This window comes from Lissotriton helveticus, chromosome 5_1 (assembly GCF_964261635.1).
Source record: "Lissotriton helveticus chromosome 5_1, aLisHel1.1, whole genome shotgun sequence".
Lineage (NCBI taxonomy): Eukaryota > Metazoa > Chordata > Amphibia > Caudata > Salamandridae > Lissotriton > Lissotriton helveticus.
In genome coordinates this window covers 931,456,780-931,479,556 of record NC_136065.1, presented here as the reverse complement: position 1 = coordinate 931,479,556, position 22,777 = coordinate 931,456,780, and the positions used below count along the sequence as shown (strand labels likewise).

Sequence of the window (22,777 nt, the reverse complement as noted above, 5' to 3'; positions counted from 1 at the left end):
AGTGCAGAGTGGTGAGTGCAGAGTAGTGAGTGCAGAGTGCAGAGTAGTGAGTGCAGAGTAGTGAGTGCAGAGTGGTGAGTGCAGAGTAGTGAGTGCAGAGTGCAGAGTAGTAAGTGCAGAGTGCAGAGTAGTGAGTGCAGAGTGCAGAGTAGTGAGTGCAGAGTGCAGAGTAGTGAGTGCAGAGTAGTGAGTGCAGAGTAGAGAGTGCAGAGTAGTGAGTGCAGAGTAGTGAGTAGTGAGTGCAGAGTAGTGAGTGCAGAGTAGTGAGTGTAGAGTAGTGAGTGCAGAGTGCAGAGTAGTGAGTGCAGAGTAGTGAGTGCAGAGTAGTGAGTGCAGAGTGCAGAGTAGTGAGTGCAGAGTAGTGAGTGCAGAGTAGTGAGTAGTGAGTGCAGAGTAGTGAGTGCAGAGTAGTGAGTGTAGAGTAGTGAGTGCAGAGTAGTGAGTGCAGAGTGCAGAGTGCAGAGTAGTGAGTGCAGAGTGCAGAGTAGTGAGTGCAGAGTGCAGAGTAGTGAGTGCAGAGTGCAGAGTCGTGAGTGCAGAGTCGTGAGTGCAGAGTAGTGAGTGCAGAGTAGTGAGTGCAGAGTGCAGAGTAGTGAGTGCAGAGTAGTGAGTGCAGAGTGCAGAGGAGTGAGTGCAGAGTAGTGAGTGCAGAGTGCAGAGTAGTGAGTGGTGAGTGCAGAGTAGTGAGTGCAGAGTGCAGAGTAGTGAGTGCAGAGTAGTGAGTGCGGAGTAGAGAGTGCAGAGTAGTGAGTGCAGAGTCGTGAGTGCAGAGTGCAGAGTCGTGAGTGCAGAGTAGTGAGTGCAGAGTGCAGAGTAGTGAGTGCAAAGTAGTGAGTGCAGAGTGCAGAGTAGTGAGTGCAGAGTGCAGAGTAGTGAGTGCAGAGTAGTGAGTCTAGAGTGCAGAGTAGTGAGTGCAGAGTGGTGAGTCTAGAGTGCAGAGTAGTGAGTGCAGAGTGGTGAGTGCAGAGTAGTGAGTCTAGAGTGCAGAGTAGTGAGTGCAGAGTGGTGAGTGCAGAGTAGTGAGTGCAGAGTGCAGAGTAGTGAGTGCAGAGTGCAGAGTAGTGAGTGCAGAGTGCAGAGTAGTGAGTGCAGAGTAGTGAGTGCAGAGTGCAGAGTAGTGAGTGCAGAGTCGTGAGTGCAGAGTGCAGAGTCGTGAGTGCAGAGTAGTGAGTGCAGAGTAGTGAGTGCAGAGTAGTGAGTGCAGAGTGCAGAGGAGTGAGTGCAGAGGAGTGAGTGCAGAGTAGTGAGTGCAGAGTGCAGAGGAGTGAGTGCAGAGTAGTGAGTGCAGAGTGCAGAGTAGTTAGTGCAGAGTAGTGAGTGCAGAGTAGTTAGTGCAAAGTAGTGAGTGCAGAGTGCAGAGTAGTGAGTGCAGAGTGGTGAGTGCAGAGTAGTGAGTGCAGAGTGCAGAGTAGTGAGTGCAGAGTGGTGAGTGCAGAGTAGTGAGTGCAGAGTAGTGAGTGCAGAGTGCAGAGTAGTGAGTGCAGAGTGCAGAGTAGTGAGTGCAGAGTAGTGAGTGCAGAGTAGTGAGTAGTGAGTGCAGAGTAGTGAGTGCAGAGTGCAGAGTAGTGAGTGCAGAGTAGTGAGTGCAGAGTGCAGAGTAGTGAGTGCAGAGTAGTGAGTGCAGAGTAGTGAGTGCAGAGTAGTGAGTGCAGAGTAGTGAGTGCAGAGTAGTGAGTGCAGAGTATTGAGTTGAGTGCAGAGTGCAGAGAAGTGAGTGCAGAGTGCAGAGAAGTGAGTGCAGAGTAGTGAGTGCAGAGTAGTGAGTGCAGAGTAGTGAGTGCAGAGTAGTGAGTGCAGAGTAGTGAGTGCAGAGTAGTGAGTGCAGAGTAGTGAGTGCACAGTGCAGAATAGTGAGTGCAGAGTAGTGAGTGCAAAGTAGTGAGTGCAGAGTAGTGAGTGCACAGTGCAGAATAGTGAGTGCAGAGTAGTGAGTGCAGAGTAGTGAGTGCAGAGTAGTGAGTGCAGAGTGCAGAGTAGTGAGTGCAGAGTGCAGAGTAGTGAGTGCAGAGTGCAGAGTAGTGAGTGCAGAGTAGTGAGTGCAGAGTGAGTGTGCAGAGTGCAGAGTAGTGAGTGCAGAGTGTAGAGTGAGTGTGCAGAGTGCAGAGTAGTGAGTGCAGAGTAGTGAGTGCAGAGTAGTGAGTGCAGAGTAGTGAGTGCAGAGTAGTGAGTGCAGAGTAGTGTGTGCAGAGTGAGTGTGCAGAGTAGTGAGTGCAGAGTAGTGAGTGCAGTGTGAGTGCAGTGTAGTGAGTGTGCAGAGTAGTGAGTGTGCAGAGTAGTGAGTGTGCAGAGTAGTGAGTGTGCAGAGTAGTGAGTGTGCAGAGTAGTGAGTGTGCAGAGTAGTGAGTGCAGAGTGCAGAGTAGTGAGTGCAGAGTGCAGAGTAGTGAGTGCAGAGTAGTGAGTGCAGAGTAGTGAGTGCAGAGTAGTGAGTGCAGAGTGCGAGTGCAGAGTGCGAGTGCAGAGTGCGAGTGCAGAGTAGTGAGTGCAGAGTAGTGAGTGCAGAGTGCAGAGTAGTGAGTGCAAAGTAGTGAGTGCAGAGTGCAGAGTAGTGAGTGCAGAGTGCAGAGTAGTGAGTGCAGAGTGCAGAGTAGTGAGTGCAGAGTAGTGAGTGCAGAGTAGTGAGTGCAGAGTAGTGAGTCTAGAGTGCAGAGTAGTGAGTCTAGAGTGCAGAGTAGTGAGTGCAGAGTGGTGAGTGCAGAGTAGTGAGTCTAGAGTGCAGAGTAGTGAGTGCAGAGTGGTGAGTGCAGAGTAGTGAGTGCAGAGTGCAGAGTAGTGAGTGCAGAGTAGTGAGTGCAGAGTGGTGAGTGCAGAGTAGTGAGTGCAGAGTGCAGAGTAGTAAGTGCAGAGTGCAGAGTAGTGAGTGCAGAGTGCAGAGTAGTGAGTGCAGAGTGCAGAGTAGTGAGTGCAGAGTAGTGAGTGCAGAGTAGAGAGTGCAGAGTAGAGAGTGCAGAGTAGTGAGTGCAGAGTAGTGAGTAGTGAGTGCAGAGTAGTGAGTGCAGAGTAGTGAGTGTAGAGTAGTGAGTGCAGAGTGCAGAGTAGTGAGTGCAGAGTAGTGAGTGCAGAGTGCAGAGTAGTGAGTGCAGAGTGCAGAGTAGTGAGTGCAGAGTAGTGAGTGCAGAGTAGTGAGTAGTGAGTGCAGAGTAGTGAGTGTAGAGTAGTGAGTGCAGAGTGCAGAGTAGTGAGTGCAGAGTGCAGAGTAGTGAGTGCAGAGTGCAGAGTAGTGAGTGCAGAGTAGTGAGTGCAGAGTAGTGAGTGCAGAGTAGTGAGTGCAGAGTAGTGAGTGCAGAGTAGTGAGTATGTAGAGTAGTGAGTGCAGAGTAGTGAGTGCAGAGTGCAGAGTAGTGAGTGCAGAGTGGTGAGTGCAGAGTAGTGAGTCTAGAGTGCAGAGTAGTGAGTGCAGAGTGGTGAGTGCAGAGTAGTGAGTGCAGAGTGCAGAGTAGTGAGTGCAGAGTAGTGAGTGCAGAGTGGTGAGTGCAGAGTAGTGAGTGCAGAGTGCAGAGTAGTAAGTGCAGAGTGCAGAGTAGTGAGTGCAGAGTGCAGAGTAGTGAGTGCAGAGTGCAGAGTAGTGAGTGCAGAGTAGTGAGTGCAGAGTGGTGAGTGCAGAGTAGTGAGTGCAGAGTGCAGAGTAGTGAGTGCAGAGTAGTGAGTGCAGAGTGGTGAGTGCAGAGTAGTGAGTGCAGAGTAGTAAGTGCAGAGTGCAGAGTAGTGAGTGCAGAGTGCAGAGTAGTGAGTGCAGAGTGCAGAGTAGTGAGTGCAGAGTAGTGAGTGCAGAGTAGAGAGTGCAGAGTAGTGAGTAGTGAGTGCAGAGTAGTGAGTGCAGAGTAGTGAGTGCAGAGTAGTGAGTGTAGAGTAGTGAGTGCAGAGTGCAGAGTAGTGAGTGCAGAGTAGTGAGTGCAGAGTAGTGAGTGCAGAGTAGTGAGTGCAGAGTAGTGAGTGTAGAGTAGTGAGTGCAGAGTGCAGAGTAGTGAGTGCAGAGTAGTGAGTGCAGAGTGCAGAGTAGTGAGTGCAGAGTGCAGAGTAGTGAGTGCAGAGTAGTGAGTGCAGAGTAGTGAGTAGTGAGTGCAGAGTAGTGAGTGCAGAGTAGTGAGTGTAGAGTAGTGAGTGCAGAGTGCAGAGTAGTGAGTGCAGAGTAGTGAGTGCAGAGTGCAGAGTAGTGAGTGCAGAGTAGTGAGTGCAGAGTGCAGAGTAGTGAGTGCAGAGTGCAGAGTAGTGAGTGCAGAGTAGTGAGTGCAGAGTAGTGAGTGCAGAGTAGTGAGTGCAGAGTAGTGAGTGCAGAGTAGTGAGTGCAGAGTAGTGAGTATGTAGAGTAGTGAGTGCAGAGTAGTGAGTGCAGAGTGCAGAGTAGTGAGTGCAGAGTGCAGAGTAGTGAGTGCAGAGTAGTGAGTGCAGAGTGCAGAGTCGTGAGTGCAGAGTCGTGAGTGCAGAGTCGTGAGTGCAGAGTAGTGAGTGCAGAGTAGTGAGTGCAGAGTAGTGAGTGCAGAGTGCAGAGGAGTGAGTGCAGAGTAGTGAGTGCAGAGTGCAGAGTAGTGAGTGGTGAGTGCAGAGTAGTGAGTGCAGAGTGCAGAGTAGTGAGTGCAGAGTAGTGAGTGCAGAGTAGAGAGTGCAGAGTAGTGAGTGCAGAGTCGTGAGTGCAGAGTGAGAGTGCAGAGTAGTGAGTGCAGAGTGCAGAGGAGTGAGTGCAGAAGAGTGAGTGCAGAGTAGTGAGTGCAGAGTGCAGAGGAGTGAGTGCAGAGTAGTGAGTGCAGAGTGCAGAGTAGTGAGTGCAGAGTAGTTAGTGCAAAGTAGTGAGTGCAGAGTGCAGAGTAGTGAGTGCAGAGTGGTGAGTGCAGAGTAGTGAGTGCAGAGTGCAGAGTAGTGAGTGCAGAGTGGTGAGTGCAGAGTGGTGAGTGCAGAGTAGTGAGTGCAGAGTAGTGAGTGCAGAGTGCAGAGTAGTGAGTGCAGAGTGCAGAGTAGTGAGTGCAGAGTAGTGAGTGCAGAGTAGTGAGTAGTGAGTGCAGAGTAGTGAGTGCAGAGTGCAGAGTGCAGAGTAGTGAGTGCAGAGTAGTGAGTGCAGAGTAGTGAGTGCAGAGTAGTGAGTGCAGAGTAGTGAGTGCAGAGTAGTGAGTGCAGAGTATTGAGTTGAGTGCAGAGTGCAGAGAAGTGAGTGCAGAGTAGTGAGTGCAGAGTGCAGAGTAGTGAGTGCAGAGTGCAGAGTAGTGAGTGCAGAGTGCAGAGTAGTGAGTGCAGAGTAGTGAGTGCAGAGTGAGTGTGCAGAGTGCAGAGTAGTGAGTGCAGAGTAGTGAGTGCAGAGTAGTGAGTGCAGAGTAGTGAGTGCAGAGTAGTGAGTGCAGAGTAGTGAGTGCAGAGTAGTGAGTGCAGAGTAGTGAGTGCACAGTGCAGAATAGTGAGTGCAGAGTAGTGAGTGCAGAGTAGTGAGTGCAGAGTAGTGAGTGCAGAGTAGTGAGTGCACAGTGCAGAGTAGTGAGTGCAGAGTAGTGAGTGCAGAGTAGTGAGTGCAGAGTAGTGAGTGCAGAGTGCAGAGTAGTGAGTGCAGAGTGCAGAGTAGTGAGTGCAGAGTGCAGAGTAGTGAGTGCAGAGTAGTGAGTGCAGAGTGAGTGTGCAGAGTGCAGAGTAGTGAGTGCAGAGTGCAGAGTGAGTGTGCAGAGTGCAGAGTAGTGAGTGCAGAGTAGTGAGTGCAGAGTAGTGAGTGCAGAGTAGTGAGTGCAGAGTAGTGTGTGCAGAGTAGTGAGTGTGCAGAGTAGTGAGTGTGCAGAGTAGTGAGTGTGCAGAGTAGTGAGTGTGCAGAGTAGTGAGTGTGCAGAGTAGTGAGTGTGCAGAGTAGTGAGTGCAGAGTAGTGAGTGCAGAGTGCAGAGTAGTGAGTGCAGAGTGCAGAGTAGTGAGTGCAGAGTGCAGAGTAGTGAGTGCAGAGTAGTGAGTGCAGAGTAGTGAGTGCAGAGTAGTGAGTGCAGAGTAGTGAGTGCAGAGTGCGAGTGCAGAGTGCGAGTGCAGAGTAGTGAGTGCAGAGTAGTGAGTGCAGAGTGCAGAGTAGTGAGTGCAGAGTAGTGAGTGCAGAGTGCAGAGTAGTGAGTGCAGAGTAGTGAGCGCAGAGTAGTGAGTCTAGAGTGCAGAGTAGTGAGTGCAGAGTGGTGAGTCTAGAGTGCAGAGTAGTGAGTGCAGAGTGGTGAGTGCAGAGTAGTGAGTCTAGAGTGCAGAGTAGTGAGTGCAGAGTGGTGAGTGCAGAGTAGTGAGTGCAGAGTGCAGAGTAGTGAGTGCAGAGTAGTGAGTGCAGAGTGGTGAGTGCAGAGTAGTGAGTGCAGAGTGCAGAGTAGTGAGTGCAGAGTGCAGAGTAGTGAGTGCAGAGTAGTGAGTGCAGAGTGCAGAGTAGTGAGTGCAGAGTAGTGAGTGCAGAGTAGTGAGTGCAGAGTAGTGAGTGCATAGTAGTGAGTGCAGAGTAGTGAGTGCAGAGTAGTGAGTGTAGAGTAGTGAGTGCAGAGTGCAGAGTAGTGAGTGCAGAGTAGTGAGTGCAGAGTGCAGAGTAGTGAGTGCAGAGTGCAGAGTAGTGAGTGCAGAGTAGTGAGTGCAGAGTAGTGAGTAGTGAGTGCAGAGTAGTGAGTGCAGAGTAGTGAGTGTAGAGTAGTGAGTGCAGAGTGCAGAGTAGTGAGTGCAGAGTAGTGAGTGCAGAGTGCAGAGTAGTGAGTGCAGAGTGCAGAGTAGTGAGTGCAGAGTAGTGAGTGCAGAGTAGTGAGTGCAGAGTAGTGAGTGCAGAGTAGTGAGTGCAGAGTAGTGAGTGCAGAGTAGTGAGTGCAGAGTAGCGAGTGCAGAGTGGCGAGTGCAGAGTAGCGAGTGCAGTGTGCAGAGTAGCGAGTGCAGAGTAGTGAGTGCAGAGTAGTGAGTGTGGAGTGCAAAGTAGTGAGTGCAGAGTGCAGAGTAGTGAGTGCAGAGTGCAGAGTAATGAGTGCAGAGTAGTGAGTGCAGAGTAGTGAGTGCAGAGTAGTGAGTGCAGAGTAGTGAGTGCAGAGTAGTGAGTGCAGAGTGCAGAGTAGTGAGTGCAGAGTGCAGAGTAGTGAGTGCAGAGTGCAGAGTAGTGAGTGCAGAGTGCAGAGTAGTGAGTGCAGAGTAGCAAGTGCAGAGTAGTGAGTGCATATTAGTGAGTGCACAGTGCAGAGTAGTGAGTGCAGAGTAGTGAGTGCAGAGTAGTGAGTGCAGAGTAGTGAGTGCAGAGTAGTGAGTGCAGAGTAGTGAGTGTGCAGAGTAGTGAGTGCAGAGTAGTGAGTGTGTAGAGTAGTGAGTGCAGAGTAGTGAGTGCAGAATGCAGAGTGAGTGTGCAGAGCAGTGAGTGCAGGTGCAGAATGGTGTGTGCTGTTGAGTGCAGAGTGCTGTGTGCTGTTGAGTGCAGAGCGCTGTGTATTGGCAATGTAAATGACAATGCCATTTATTTATGATTTAAAGAAAAAAAAAGAAATGTCATGAGCAATGTCAATAGCTCTACCTTTAATGATGCCGAGACCATTGCATTGTAAATGCTTGTTCCATTTGTAAAAAAGAGCACAAGCTGTATATTGCTTATTCCTGCAACATTCACCGCTATTTGTGAAGTGCACTAATTTCAATGATTTAATTTCTGCACAGAGAAGATTGTTTCCGCAGAAACGAATAGGTTAAAAGAAACATATTAATTTGCATTATAAGTACGCATTTAACATATTAATTCTGAGTAATTCACTAACATAACTTTTACATTTGTAGGTGTAAACTTGTATAACTTATCAAGATCCTCTCTGACATAATAAGGAGACTAAAAGTCAAAGGATACACCGCAATGGTGCTGGCGAGCAGCATGTCGCCTTTCTCTGTCAAGCTTACAGCGTGCGTGCGTTAGAGCATGGGCAGGACATTGTGGCTTTGGAGTTGCCAGGTTTAGGAATAAAGTCCCTACAGTAACCATTGAACTGTTAGGAGGTAACAGTGTTGTCAGAAGTCGCGTATATCCAGACTCTCAGGCTATGCGTGAGACTCCTCTAGCAAGTAGCAGCAAATATGAGGAGACTTGAACAAGTGAGAGGGCATAGTCAGGGCAATCCTAACCTATGTGCTCTGTGGTTACCTCCCAAGGTATTTGTTGAAGTCACCGCTGTAATGCTTGGTAGGAAAAGGTGGTTTACCTGTGTAGTGAACCCTATCGAAAGTACGCTGAGTTGGAACATTCTCTGACAGACACACAATGGGCTACAGAAGGAGGGGGGTATACTCATCTACACATTCACCCACCAATGCATGCATTAAATTACAAGCAGATCCATCTTTTCACTTGCCCTTCCACCAAGAAGTCAATCTTTTCACTATTTCATGTGTCCTCACTCCTCTGCTGATTTACCCACATCTGCTCTAACTCATCCACTTATTCATTCATCCTACAACTGAGTCATGTTCTCACTCAGCTACAGTCACTCACCCATCTGTCCTTTTGTGAATCATCTAACCATGCACTCACCCATTCATTAATGTACTCGCCCAATCACACATTCACTTATTCATCAGTTCATTGATCTGTGGCCTCGTTAATCCATTCTTTGTTTTTTTTTTTTTGTTTTTTTTAAACCTTTATTGTACAGAAAGTGCTCACAAATACGGGCCTACAACCCAGCGGGCTGGCCACCACATATCAGAAGCATAATTAGCAGTACAAAAGTACCCACAGGATATGACATCACGAACACAGGAGACATAGGCCGAAAGCCATAGAGCAACCAGCATGGACAGGATACGGGAAGGTTGATTTTCTATTATGGGAACGGGAAGTACAGGATCATGACGGGCAGTGAGTCAAGCAAAAAAAGGGGGGAGGCCGTGGTGAGCCGCGAACAGGCGAACATAGAAGGTACAGGATAAATCCGACAAGGACTAAACATATTGGTAAAAACAATTCCAACGGAAGCACCACTAGGAGAGGCAATTGCGCTCGCCGTCCAGCGCCCACCCACCACAGCTACAACCTGACTTAACAAACAGACGTAAAAAGAGCCCATCGTATAAATCAATACGTTACACACCCCAATAAAAGGAAAGAAATCCCCCACGAAAGAGGGAGGGGAAGAAAAAAGAAAAAGGAAGGGACTCCTTCTCAAACACGTGCCCCCTGGCGAACGAAGCAGGGAAACCTCAACCGGCACACAGCAACCATTAGAAATCAGTGACAGGAACACGGTGTGACCCGTAATCACAATGAGACCGGAAGGCCAGTGCATCCGAAACACCCCAGGGGAACACACGACAAGACGGAGTCCCGAAAAAGAGAATACTTAAGAGCCATAGAACAAAAAAAAAGGGGGGGGAAAAGGGGGGGGGGAAAGACCCCCCAAAGTGACAGACCCCCCCACCCACCCCGCAAGCCCACCCTGCACCCCTGCAGAAGGCTATGGCCTACCCCCCAGCAGCGTGCCTGTCGCCCTAATTAGAACCCGAAATATAGAAGAGCAAAGGCGAGACGGAAACATAAGACAAAAAGGAGGGGGGGAAAGGGAAAAAGGGAAAGAAAACGCACGGGAGAGGGCCACAGAACAGGATCAACAGCGCCCACCCACCCGCCTGAAAAAGGACAGAGCCCTCGGGAAGTCAAAGAAATATAAGGATACACTCCAGGAGCATCACAAATTCACACATAGTCATACCGTTACATGCCGATCATCCAACCATTACAAGACTACCGTACAGAGAGGCAAGTTCGTCTCATCCCTGTCCTTGTTTGTCCAAAGTTGTAATCGTCCGATTCACTAAGAACCAGACCGCGAGGAACAGAAGGCAAAGAACAGGGAGATAAAACGGCAGTCCAGACAAGATACGTGGAGTAGAACCCGGATGATCCGGAAAAGTCAGAGAACATCGTAAGCAATGCAGGCACAGTTTCAGGGACAGTTCGAAGAAAGCCGACCCAGCGGGGCCGGCACAGGAGCCAGGGTCGGTCACTCGAGGCGAAGAGATGCAGAAAGAATCATCGAGTCCAGTCCGGACGGGACCCAGCCCCCGGACCAGTGGCGCAGGAGATGGAACAGGACCATGAAGGGCCGCGGAACTCCGCACACCCACTGAAGCAGCAGTCGCCGGGCCCATGCTTCCCAGGATAGTTCCAGCCGCACCCAGCGACGGCGAAGCCGCACCCAGTTTAGGGGGCCCGAACGGCCCGAAGAGAGGATCCACCTCCAGGGCGACAGCGGGTGCGGCCACAGAAGCTCGCCAGGAGTGTAGGGCGGCAAGGATGCCCGCAAGTGTAGGAAAACCTTTACAGTATCCGGCACCCGGGCCATGCGGCGGGCCTCCAGCGCTCGTCCAGGCCCGGCTGAGACATTCAGGGTCGGCCGCCATCTTGGAAGCCCGGCGGGGCCGCGGCATCCGTCAACCCCCGTCCGGGCAGCAGCGAGGCAAATGAAGACCAGCCGACCGGCAGCAGGGCACCTCCAGAGTGGGAAGGGGGGCCACCAGAAGAAGGGGGATCGCCGGCTCCCCCGTGCCGCCGGCCCCGTTCTCCGAGTCCGGGCGGAGGGGATCAAAATGGCCGGACCGGAGAACAAAGGGGGAGCAAGCCGAATGTACGGTCAGCCCCGTCAACGGAAGGCAGCGCCTCCACCCAAGGCCACCCGTCCGCCGGAGTCGGCCAGCAAGTCACAGCCGGCCTAGACGTACAACGGCCTCTACGACCGCGTCCACTGCGCCATCAAGGGCCGATCATCGCGCTCCGCCCCGTCCGGGCGCCGCCAAGAAGATCTAGGCCAGCCCGCTCCGGAGGCCCCGAAGCGAGCGGGAGCGCCGTTCAGGATCCACGGCACCCAAGGACAACCAGAGCCAAAGGTGAGTGCCTGCAAGGTATCTGAACGCTACAGCATAGCAAAGAGGACTTCCCGGGGCAGGATAGCAGGATATACGATAAAAACAGGCAGGCGAACGGAGCCGAGCTAAAACGCGGCCATCTCGGACGCGAGCTTGGCTCCTCCCCTAATCCATTCTTTGTTGTTGTTTTGTATGGCGCTGAATTGGCCCGAGAAAATCGGATAACATTGCATAATTTTTTAGGTTCAGATTACTTGATTTGCACAGAATCCTTCCCCCACCCTATTCAGGCATTCTCACATTCACTCGTCAGCCATTAACATAATATCTCTATCACACCCATATAAACCAGCAGTCATCAAATTATCAATTTGACTTTATTGCACTCAGACTATCCAACACAGCATTAGACTACAACATTCACCTTGTATTTTTGCACTACATTACATGTACATTTGTAATGCACACATTCACCCTTGGGCTGCTTGGCACTAAAAGTGCAGATGTTTATTGCTACCCGACTTAATGGAACTAATTTGATCAACCTCAGAAAGATGGGTAGACATACTGGGAATCAAACCGGTTACCATGATGTTGTGCACAAATCCTAGGACTAAAAAACTGAAAGCATTTAACATAACTCAAAGGTCACCATATATTTTTGTAGAGTAAGCATCTGTACACTGCTGTCACCACAAGACATGCTCCAAATCCAGCTCTTCGTCAGGCTAGCACCCTTCCCCCTTCCCCCGTCTCATCAAATTAGAGGCTCATGTGGAATACACATGGTAAAGGGGGGAGGCACTCTTTCCCAGTACAAACTCTCCCCAAGACTACTACTCCCTTCCCATCCAGTGCCAACTTGTGCCTTTGTATGTGTATTTACATACATGGAAAGGCTGATAAGCCAGTCGCTGTCTTTAGTTGCAGGTGAGGTGTCCAAAGTAGGAGACTCTCTTGGAAAATAAGCACTGATATTGTCAATATGTCTGGCTTTATTTGAATGAATGTGCTTCTTTGAGTGGTGAGTGGATGGATGAATGGTTGAAGGTGAGAATAAATTAACAATTCGATGAATTAGTCAGTACATGAATAATTAATTGCCAAGTGGCATAGTGGATAGACACACAAGTACAAAAATTGGTCAATTAATGGTTGAATGTATGAATAATTAGATTCCTGGATGCATGGGTGGGTAAGTTGATGGATGGATGAATGAAAGATCAATGAGTTACTTCATGGAGGAAAAAATGTGGTTGAGTGGGTTGATCTGTGAGCACATGATGGATGACTGAAAGGCCTATTCTTTCACAATCATGTTTGTATTTATCTCATAAACGTTCTTTCTTCCTGAAAACTCACAATAATGTATCCCTCCTTCAACTCAGGGTTATGCTTCTAGTAAAACTACTGTGCTGAACAGGTTGTGAGAGGTGATAGGCAGGCTGTTTTTTCACCAGAGCAGGTACATTGGGAAGCAACAGGCCATTTTTAGGTTAAGCCTGGGCCGCGCAGGCGCTGTTCTGCGGCATGATGTATTGGAGTATGGAATTGAGGCCCCGCCCACTCTCTGAGCATATTTGTCATTGGCTTGTGTTATTGCCCTTCGTAAATGGTGGCTTCTGATTTGTTAATGGGCTTGTTAGTCCCTCCTTGTCTTCATTTGTAACCTAGGTCATAAAAGAAACCCCTTTGGATTAATTATTGCTCGTCAAACCATTCATACACAACTCATTCAAAAGGAAGTTAATTTCCAGTGGACAAGAGGGATGTAAACAAAAAAGATTACTGTGTTGGAAAAACAAATTGCGGAGGGTGTAGAAAATTCTTATTTGTCTTCACCGGGTTTATCAACTAATGCTAGTACATCACTATTGCTTGATGCCACCCACTTGTCACTCATGGATAGCATTGACCAAACCATAGAGTCAGTCCTACAACAGCTAAGGACACCATCCAACTCGCTTAGGGACAGAGACTCACTACGTATCATTGATGATGTGGAGCCCTCTCCCGCCGCAGAGTTGGTACCGTCTACGGCTCTGGGGGACGGTCCCACATTAATAGAACATACGGGTCATAGAGAGGATACGGCATTGAAAAGGAAAAGATTTAGGAAGCCCAAAGGTGCCAAAAGGGCTAAAGTTGATCCCATAATGACCACTCCTGAAGATAGCGTGGGCGCCCCCGGTACATCAGCTACGGGGAATGACATGGAAACGACGAGTATTCCCCCTATCGCCTCCACATCCACGCACACCGGCCCATTTATCTTTGGTGGGGCTGTTCCTAACACCTTAGAGCACTTCATCTGCTCGTTTACTGATATCCTCAAAAGCCTTCTGAATCCTCTCTCCCTCAAATTAGATTCTATAGAGACTAGACTTATAGCTCTAGAAAGATTAAGTGGTAGTAGTGGCGATCAGCCAGGGATAGGAGCAAGCACACATGGAGCACATGGATACAATGCCGGGATTCCCCACTCCCCTATTGTTACACCTATTTCGGCCCCAATTCCACCTATAGCTCCTTCCCGGGAAAACATCAGCATAGTCCCCGTGCCACAATCTGTCCCTGTACCCCTTCCCAGGCAACTGCCTCAGGTACCAACTGCTAGGAGGTCGAAGCCACCCGCTTCGGCCAGTCTACCTAGTCAGGAGAGACCTTCAAATGAGACAGCCAACGGCTCAAACCGGTTGGTTAGTTCCAACAACAATAGGCGAAAGGCAGTTAATCTGCCCCCAGAGGCGGCAGCCTATACTGTGATTCTGATGGGGGTACCAGAGCTTTCCAGCGGCGTGGTGGAATCCTATGATTCCCTACGCAATAAGGTTATCAGCTGGCTAAATATCCAAAGGCCCCTACCACCTAATTTAAGAGGAGATGTTCTTATGGTCAGAAGGGTCCCATGGGTTGGGTATACCGCTAAGAAAAGTGTGGGGGATTGTATAATTGTTAGCTTCAAGAGTCCACAGGTCGCTACCTATATTTGTAATTGGCTTGGTAGTTCAGGAAATACATCCATTGAATTGGTCCCCCTGTCATATTTTTACCCTAATGTACGCGATTTAACCATGAGGAGGGACGATGGCTGGACAAGGGTGGGTTTTGCTGTTGATGGGTCAAGATATAGGCCCAACCATAATGTTTTCCCTGCTTATGTCAACTATGTACACCCCAACAGATTCAGTTGTCTCGATCAGGTCGATTGACTTCCAAAGGGTGCTTCCTTACGACGCATCCAAAGCATCGATAGTGAATCTGTAGGACAGGGGATGGTGACAGGTGATACCGATATCCCCATCCGAGAATGGGATGCATCCCTATGGAGTAGCTTAACTCCTACTAGCTCTAGGGGCCAAGTAGGTAACTTACCCCAGAGTCCACCAGGCAGTAACCTAACAGCTATAGCCCTGCTTGTTCCTAACCTAACATCTACTGCTTCATCTATCCTGGAAACACCACTGCAAGGGTCCGTAGTTCCATCTTCGGATATTGCATTAGAGAAAACTGGGGGGCTGGGATTAAATCCTCCAACCGAAATCCTGAAGGTCCTCTCTTGGAATGTGGCGGGTATTGCCAATAAATTACACACAAATGACTGGGATTCCCTAGTAGGCAGCAGTGATATCTGTCTTTTCCAGGAGACGTGGGCCAGGGAACCCCTGTGCAGAACAGGCTATGCAGTTTTTGAAATTCAAGCCAGGTGGATTGGCAAGGGGAGGCCCTCAGGTGGTTTGGCGGTCTGGGTAGCTAGCCATATTGGGTGTAATGCGGAGAACGTACCTACGTTCTCGCAGGACATCCAGTGTGTTCTACTCAAGTGGCCTAATGCTTTAAATCTGGCAATTATTAATGTATACTCTCGCCCAGTCAGTGTGGCCATGGAATTGCCTACACTTGAAGATCTTTCATCTTTTTTGGGCCAACTCCCCACTGATTGTAAGATAGGGATGGGCGGAGATTTTAATTGTCATTTTGAACCACTGGAAGGTTTAAAGGAGGGTGCTCTTACTGCTGAAGATGACTTCTGGGGTGTTCCGCCATGCCAATCCCCCCACCCTAAATCCTGGTCCCCTCTTGCAGTGCAAATCATGACCCTTACTTTAAACTTTGCGTTAAGGGCCTGTAATGGACGCACTCCGTCTGACAGCCCTTCATTGTGCACCTTCAATAGGAAGGACCATGAATCGAGACTGGACTACATTTTTGTAGACATTGGTCTGTGGTCCAAGGTCCAGGACTTTAGGGTAGTTGTAAGAACAGATAGTGACCACAACGCACTTCTATTAGATATGGTACATCCTGCACCTGCTGTTGGGTCAGTATCCGCCAACCCCAGTGATGATCCAGGGAATCTGGTTCTCAGCTCCAATAGACGTAGGGTGAAATGGGGTAAATTGGTAAATTCAGAAGAAAGTATAAGTAAAATCTATGAAGTAGCACTCCCCAAGCTAAAAGAAATGGATGCACTAATAAATCAGCCCAGACCCCCAGATTTTAACGAGAGACTAGCTCAAATCCATGTAGATCTAGTGGGAGTACTAGGTGAGGTTTTCTACCCAGTGGTAGTATCACGGAAGAAAAAGACTCGAACCTCAACCTGGTATAATTCTTCTTGCAAAAAGATTAAGGCAGAGCTAATAGCCACAATCAAAGCAGGTTCAGATAAGGGTAAGGTCGCTGAGCTTAGGCGGGAATACAGGGAAGCCATGGCACTGGCAAGGTCGGAATGGGATTGGAACAGATGGCAGGACCTCTCCTTAGCATTAGAAGCTAGGGATTCTAGAAAATTTTGGTCCCTGGTAAATATTGGCACAGGAGAAGCTAAAGCTGCGGTGGAGCCTAACATTGCATCTTCTGTCTGGGAAGCCCACTTTGGCAAATTGTACCAAGATACTACTATATCTGCCAATAATGTGGCCTCCGAGGCCATATCCAATCCTGCAGCTGGACTGGAATTTACCCTCGGTGAGGTGGTCAGTGCAATAGAGAGATTGGCGATGGGGAAGGCCCCGGGACTTGATAGACTGCCCGTTGACCTCTTCAGACACCACTCAGAGATCTGGAGCCCGTACCTCCTCATTCTTTTTAATGCCATCGCGGGAGGTATGGAGATCCCCTGTACTTGGCTGGGGGCGGAGATAGTGCCTATTTTTAAAAAGGGTTCTCCTCTTCTCCCAGCCAACTACAGGCCGATCAGCCTCATAGATGTCCCCCAAAAATTATTTTCTCGCCTTCTCCTGGACCACCTTCTAGACTGGATGGAGGTTAATGAAATTCTGAGTCCCCTCCAGGCGGGCTTCAGGAAAAACACGTCCACCATGGACCAGATTTTCCGCCTCGTCCTCCTATACTGGAAAACGGTGAGGATCGAGGGGGGGAGGCTGTACATGGTGTTCGTGGACCTGAGGTCAGCCTTTGACCTGGTCCCTCGCAAGAAATTAAGGGAGGTCCTAAAGGAGCTGGGTGTTTCTACCCATCTACTGCATGCCATAATCAGGCTTCACAATAGTAATTATGCACAGGTTAGGTGTGGGAGGGATGGAGCGTTGTCATCAAGGTTCCCTGTTCTCAGAGGGGTAAGGCAGGGTTGCGTCTTGGCGCCAACCCTATTTTGCCTTTTTGTTAACAGTGTCATATCCCATCTCGACAGTGTCAGGGGCAATGACGCTCCCTCTTTGGCAGGCAGGAGGGTACCGGCTATCATGTTCGCCGATGATACCCTCCTGCTTTCCAAATCCCCGATTGGGATCCAACGGATTCTGGATGGATTTGGTCTTTTCTGTAGACAACATGGTCAAGAGATCAATACAGAGAAGACCAAATTCACGATATTCAATCCTTCCCCTAAAACTAGACCTAACCCAATATTGGGTTCAGCTAGTCTGGAAAGGGTAAAAACTTTCCAGTATTTGGGGGTAACCCTACATGAGAATTTATCCTGGGACCCCCCAATAGCAAGATCTCGGCTAAAGCTGTCCCAACTGTCAGGCGCAATTTTGAAGGTTGCAAACACTTCTACTTTTAAACCCATCAGCCCGGCAGTAGAAATGTATAAAACCCAAGCCAAAGTGGCCGCATCCTATGGTAGTGAGTTATGGGGGGTATAAAGCAGGGACAGAACTTGTCAGTGTAGAAAATAATTTCCTCAGACGTCTTCTGGCTCTCCCCCGTGGCACACCCTTGCTCCCTTTAAGACTAGATGTGGGTCTCCCTTCTATTGCTGAAGATTTGGAGTCAAAGCCATTAAGATTTTGGCATAGGCTCTGGACCACCAGTGAGCTCGCACACTACAGGCAAGACCTCATCCATGTAATGAATTTGAACCAGCGTGATAGAATCCCATGGTTGGCTTTTATAAAGAAAGAATTGTATCGCATGAGACTCCCTGAGTTATGCGAGGCTCCTGAACAAGGCTGCCAAAGGGTTTCTCGCAAAAGACTGGTGGAAATATATAAGGAGAAAAGTCTAGCTTCTTTGGTGTCGGCACCCACCAACGGCATTTTAACTGTTCGATTTCTGGAATCCAAAAATTCTTACCAATTTGAAGGTTTTATGGATATTATGTTTCCCATTTTAGCAAGAAAATTGTTTATTCAATGGAGGTTAGGCACTTTGCCTATCAAAACCTTTACTTGTAAATGGCTAAAGAGGGACGAAAAAATCTGTCCAGGGTGCAGTAATCATGATGAGGAGGGAATTCATGTTCTGTTTTTTTGCCCAGCTTATAACAGACCAAGGAAATATTGGATAGTGCCATTATGTAGGAACTTGGGATTTAGGAGTTACTTGTATGCGTACAGAATATTGAAAACGAGTACTCTGCCCCACATAGTCTTTGCAGTTGCTAAATTCATAATGGCCATGTGGCAGATAAGGAAAAAACGACTAAAAGCTTGAACATTGATATGAACTGTAATGTAACTCTTATTCACGCCTGGACTACTAATGAAAAGTATTTTTATGCAATGTGTTTATATAATAGTGATGTTTTTAAATGCGGAAATATTTATTGTATCTTTTATGGTCTAAAAGACCGAAATAAAGAATTTTTGGATTGGAAAAAAAGATTAAAAATCTAAAAAAAATACAAATGTATTCATAGTTTAAAAACATATATATCATGGTGCATACAGTACATAATATTCAAATATCCTAGCTAGACAGTAATATTGAAACCTTTGAATAAGCACTCACTAATATTTCTACATAAAAACACAAAAATACACAGGGACCTAAAAGAGGAAAAACTATTTCCTATTACTAAAGAAAACTAATAAACCGTATAGGGATCAATTGTGACCGCTATGAATAATTCATGCATATACTGGAGTTTGATACAATTGTCATCAGAGAATTTATACAGTTTTCTTATTCATGCATCGAAGCGTTACGGTGGGCACTAATGTTATGGCCAGCACCTTCTTCAGGAAGATTTGTATAAAAGTCCCAATCCACATAAGCATCTGGAAAACATGAATATAACAATAAATAACTAAAAACACAATTTAAAAAAACATGTTATCCTTCTTTTTAGTCAAACAACCCTCTGTCCACCACACAGCCCATCCATTCACTTCTACATGTCATTTTACACAATTCAGCATAATAATTGGCTGAAAAACTAATCACATACTTTATTACTCTCTTTACTATAAATCTATGTGATTAACACTGTGCTCCACTACAGTACCCAAATTAAACTATATACCTCTGCACGGAACAAATCTAAAATATGGCGAGGTTGTGTGGAGATTATATCGTACACCAGGATCATATAAAGAAGTACCCAGATGTCTGGTATACTACACGGTGCTTCAATCAAGAACAAGGATTTGCATTTATATACCTATTTTTTTGGGCACGCGGTGGTCTCCAAAAATTGCTGCCAATCAGGATATAGTAAAAACTCAGCCGAAAGATCCTCAAGCTCAAAAATACCTATAATAGAGGATCGAGGTATTAGCTACACTATCGCTTCAAGATAATTATTTTTCTCATGTACACATAAGCGGCCATATTTACCTTAGATCAGAGGCGAGTCTCAGTATATATTAATACAGCTAACTGGATAAACATCCTAGTATCTGTTTGTAGTCAGGCCTTTGAATTCTGAACAACTTCAGTATGCTCTAAAGATGGAAAAGGGAATTCATTTTGAGTATTGTAAAATCTATCAGTGTTTGTATTCCCTAGTTTTCAATTTATAATCATACTAGCATAGTATCCTGTATTGAACATTGAGACTAACATCTTTTTTCACTTGTACACTTTGTGGCTCCTGCCCTTCGCGGATCAAGAAATGGGTTATTATCCACAACCATGGTTGTTACAATATTATCACCCTTTTGAACGCTAAACATATAAATAGAGACTCGAAAACCAACCGCATCCTAATTATACACCTTTATACACTTCAGCACAGGAAAAAAGAAGACCCCTCTTTTTGTTGTTTCTACTCCTGGTCATCCGAATTGCCATTCCTCGTAATTTCGAAAAGGACCCACCAAATATGAATTATGTGGCCCAATGTCCTAAGCCCTGGTGCTCTGCTTTAAACAATATGAATCCAAGAATGTACCTGTTTATCTCAAACTTTAATCCCAGGCAATCCTCTAAGCACTCTACTTTTGGTGGATCACAATTAACTCTGGAACAAGTCGATACACAGCGACATGCAGACTTTCGCTGGCTCACCCTTGTATGTAGGCGTTATTCCTCAACTAAGAATTAGCAATACACCATAACATGCTAGTTAGAATTAAACCCATTATTTACACACTGCCTAAATATCAACATTAACAAACCTAAGCAGGGAAACAAAGGACATACCTCTATATATTTTTATCGATTCTCATACAGGATTTTTTCGACTACCCAACAAGCTCAAAAAGCGAAGTACTGGCAGGTGATTAAATTTGCTGCCGTCCTCTACTTCAGATCTAAAAAACAGTATACACGGACATAATTAGCTCCAAGAATGATCGACGTCAAGCGACCTTCGTCCTATGCTGGTCTTTTCCAAGAATCCTATGCTGGTCATTTACCCGTACCTCTAAAAGGATTTCATGTTCCATCCGGGGCGCAGATACCTCCCTTACTTCGGCGTAAAAGAATCAAACTAACCCTTAGACGCCATTAACTACACTTCCCACACCCTTTGACTACCGGAACTTCATCACGTCTTCCGGTTCATACCTTCAACTCTAAGGGTCACGGCCGCCATCTTGGATGAGTGTATTTAATATTCGATAAGCTAAGACCCTTCTATTAGCTATGCAATTCTTTTAAGTTATACAACTGAAGAAGCAACGGTTATCTCCATAATATTAGGAGTCGAGTAGCATACATAAGTTGCATTGCTCATACTTATTGACTTACAAAACTCCACTAAATTTACCGATTCAGATACTCCTTGAACCTTTAACCTGGCGGCTAACCTAATCCGCCATCTTGAATGAGTATGTTATTCTTCGAAGGGCGGGTGCTCTTCTATTACCAACGGTACCAATATGAATTGTATGACTAGGAGAACAGCAGTTATCTATACGATGTTAAAACATTTACAGCATACCTTCACTGTGCCTATTGGGCATTCAATCGGCTTATTTACTGGAAATATTTATCAGTCACCCTAATGGAGAGTAATGATAAGCATTGACTCTCCACTCGGCTGACAGATATTTTTGACCAAAGATTTTTTATCAGCATGTCTCAAAGAACGTGTGATTTCACCTGCCACCTGTCTATTATCATTGTTATATTAATCAAGGACCCACCTATCCATATTCAACGCTACCAACTAAATAGTTCTCAATATTATATCTAATTACCCTTCTACATATTCGGTTCAATACATAAAAATTAGTGGATAGAACATATAGGTAAAAAAATGAGATATACAGAATAAAATACTGATATTCCTATACCCCATTTTTGTCACTTTATTTGTTAGCCTGTAACCGTATTCATTTAAGAATAGAGAACAGCTATCATTATTATTTGTTCTATGTTGCTACTATTAGACGGGCCCACTCTTCCTTGGAGTTCAACCCATTTCGAACAGTGTTTAGATAAGAAATATACCAATGTTCTTGTGTCTTCCGTTTGGATTGTATGTTTCCTCCTCTTTTCCTTATTCTCACTTTTTCCAGGATGTACCACCGTAAGTCGTTCTCTCCGTGACTGTACCCCAGGAAGTGGGGCACAAGGGGTGAAGTCAATTTTTTAGTCTTTATGGCAGATTTATGTTCCTGAAACCTGGTGCGTACCTCCCTACCAGTTCCCCCCACATAGCCCTTGCCACACGGGCACAAAAGGAGATAGATAGCATTTTTACTCCTGCAATTATTAAGCGTTTTAGATTTGACAAGGCATCCATTATGGGTAATTATTTAGCTTCTATGCATTGTGGACATATGTTGCACATCCCACAACTAACATTCCCTATTGCAGGGGTGTCCGACACGGTTCTTTGAGTTTCATGATTATCTTCGCGGTACGCAAGTACTAACAGATCTGTTAAGTTCTGGTTCTTTTTGAAGGCAAAAAGAGGTTTTTCTAATTTTACATCTTCGTCATGATTCAGAATATGCCAATTTCTGTTGACGATATTCTTAATTTTGTTACTCATGTCAGAGAATTTACTAACAAAGACCACCTTGTTTGGTACTTCTTTTTTGCGTACTGGCTTGTTAAGCAATGCTTCACGGTTATAGAATCTTGCTCGTTTGAGCGAATGCGACAAGAGTTTCTTGGGATAGCCTCTCTCTTTGAACTTATGCTTGAGCTCCTCCGCGTGTCTGTAAAATTCATTCAGATCAGAACAATTCTTCCTCAATCGGAGGAATTGGCTGAAGGGGATACTATCCCTTTGAGATTTTGTGTGGAAGCTTGAGAAGTGGAGGAGTGTGTTCTTTGCCATAGGCTTGGTGTACAGCTCCACCTCCAACGCTCCATCTACGGCCTTAATTGAAATATCCAAAAAGTCTACTTTGGTTTTGCTGTTGTAGGATGTGAATTTCAAATTAGGGTCCTCAAGATTTAACCAATTTATAAATTCATCTAGTTCGTCAGTAGTTCCTTCCCAACTAAACAGAATATCGTCAATGTAGCGGTACCAGCCCCCTACATTTTCGAAGAAAGGAGCTACCTCATTGTATATGTGTTTCTCTTCAAATTGTCCTACATACAAACAGGCCACACTGGGGGCACAAGTGGCCCCCATACTAGTCCCCTTTAGTTGTTTGTAGTAGTCATTCTTGAATAAGATGTTATTTTTGAGAATCAATTCAACATATCTTACAATGAAATCACTATTTACATCTCCGAGATCCTGATCCACCAACACATCTCGAATCACAGATACAGTGTCATCCTGTAGTATGTTTGTGTAGAGAGAGTCAATGTCTAGGGTGACCAGACACTGAGTCTCTCCACAAAACAATATCCCTTCGATAAGAGAAATATGGGCAGAGTCCCTCACATATGATTTCAACCCACAAACAATGGGGCGCAAAAAATGGTCCACATACTTGCTTATCGGTTCCAGGAGGGAGTCAATGTTGCTGACTATTCATTTGTGACCTCCCATGAGGACTGGCCCTTTTTCTTCGGTTGTTAAAACTAGCGTTGGCATAGCCAATAGGTATCGCCTTTGGGACCTTATAAGTGTTTAGCCATGCAACAGTTGATGTTGCACCAAGAATATTGTGCTGCATAACTAAATACTTATAAGGTCCCAAAAGCGAGACCTATTGGCTATGCCAATGCTTGTCTAGTCTTATCCCGTCGGTCTGCCTCGCTGCAGACTATCCCCTGTCCAAGCAGGACTTCACTTGTAGGAAACAGATGATTCAGCCTCTGCAGACCTGCCCTACTATGAGGACGTCAGGCCTTCATCTCAACAAGATAACTAGATCTATGTGTACATTGTCTCTGTCCCTTGTGCTGCCTTTAAACCTATCCGTACTCCA

General features: G+C 46.7%; 1 protein-coding gene across 3 annotated transcripts in view; it reads left to right on the top strand.

The window, feature by feature from the left end:
• EXOC6 (exocyst complex component 6) overlaps nucleotides 1–22,777 on the top strand; it is a 1,337,279-nt gene that overhangs the window by 349,807 nt on the left and 964,695 nt on the right. The window lies entirely within an intron of this gene.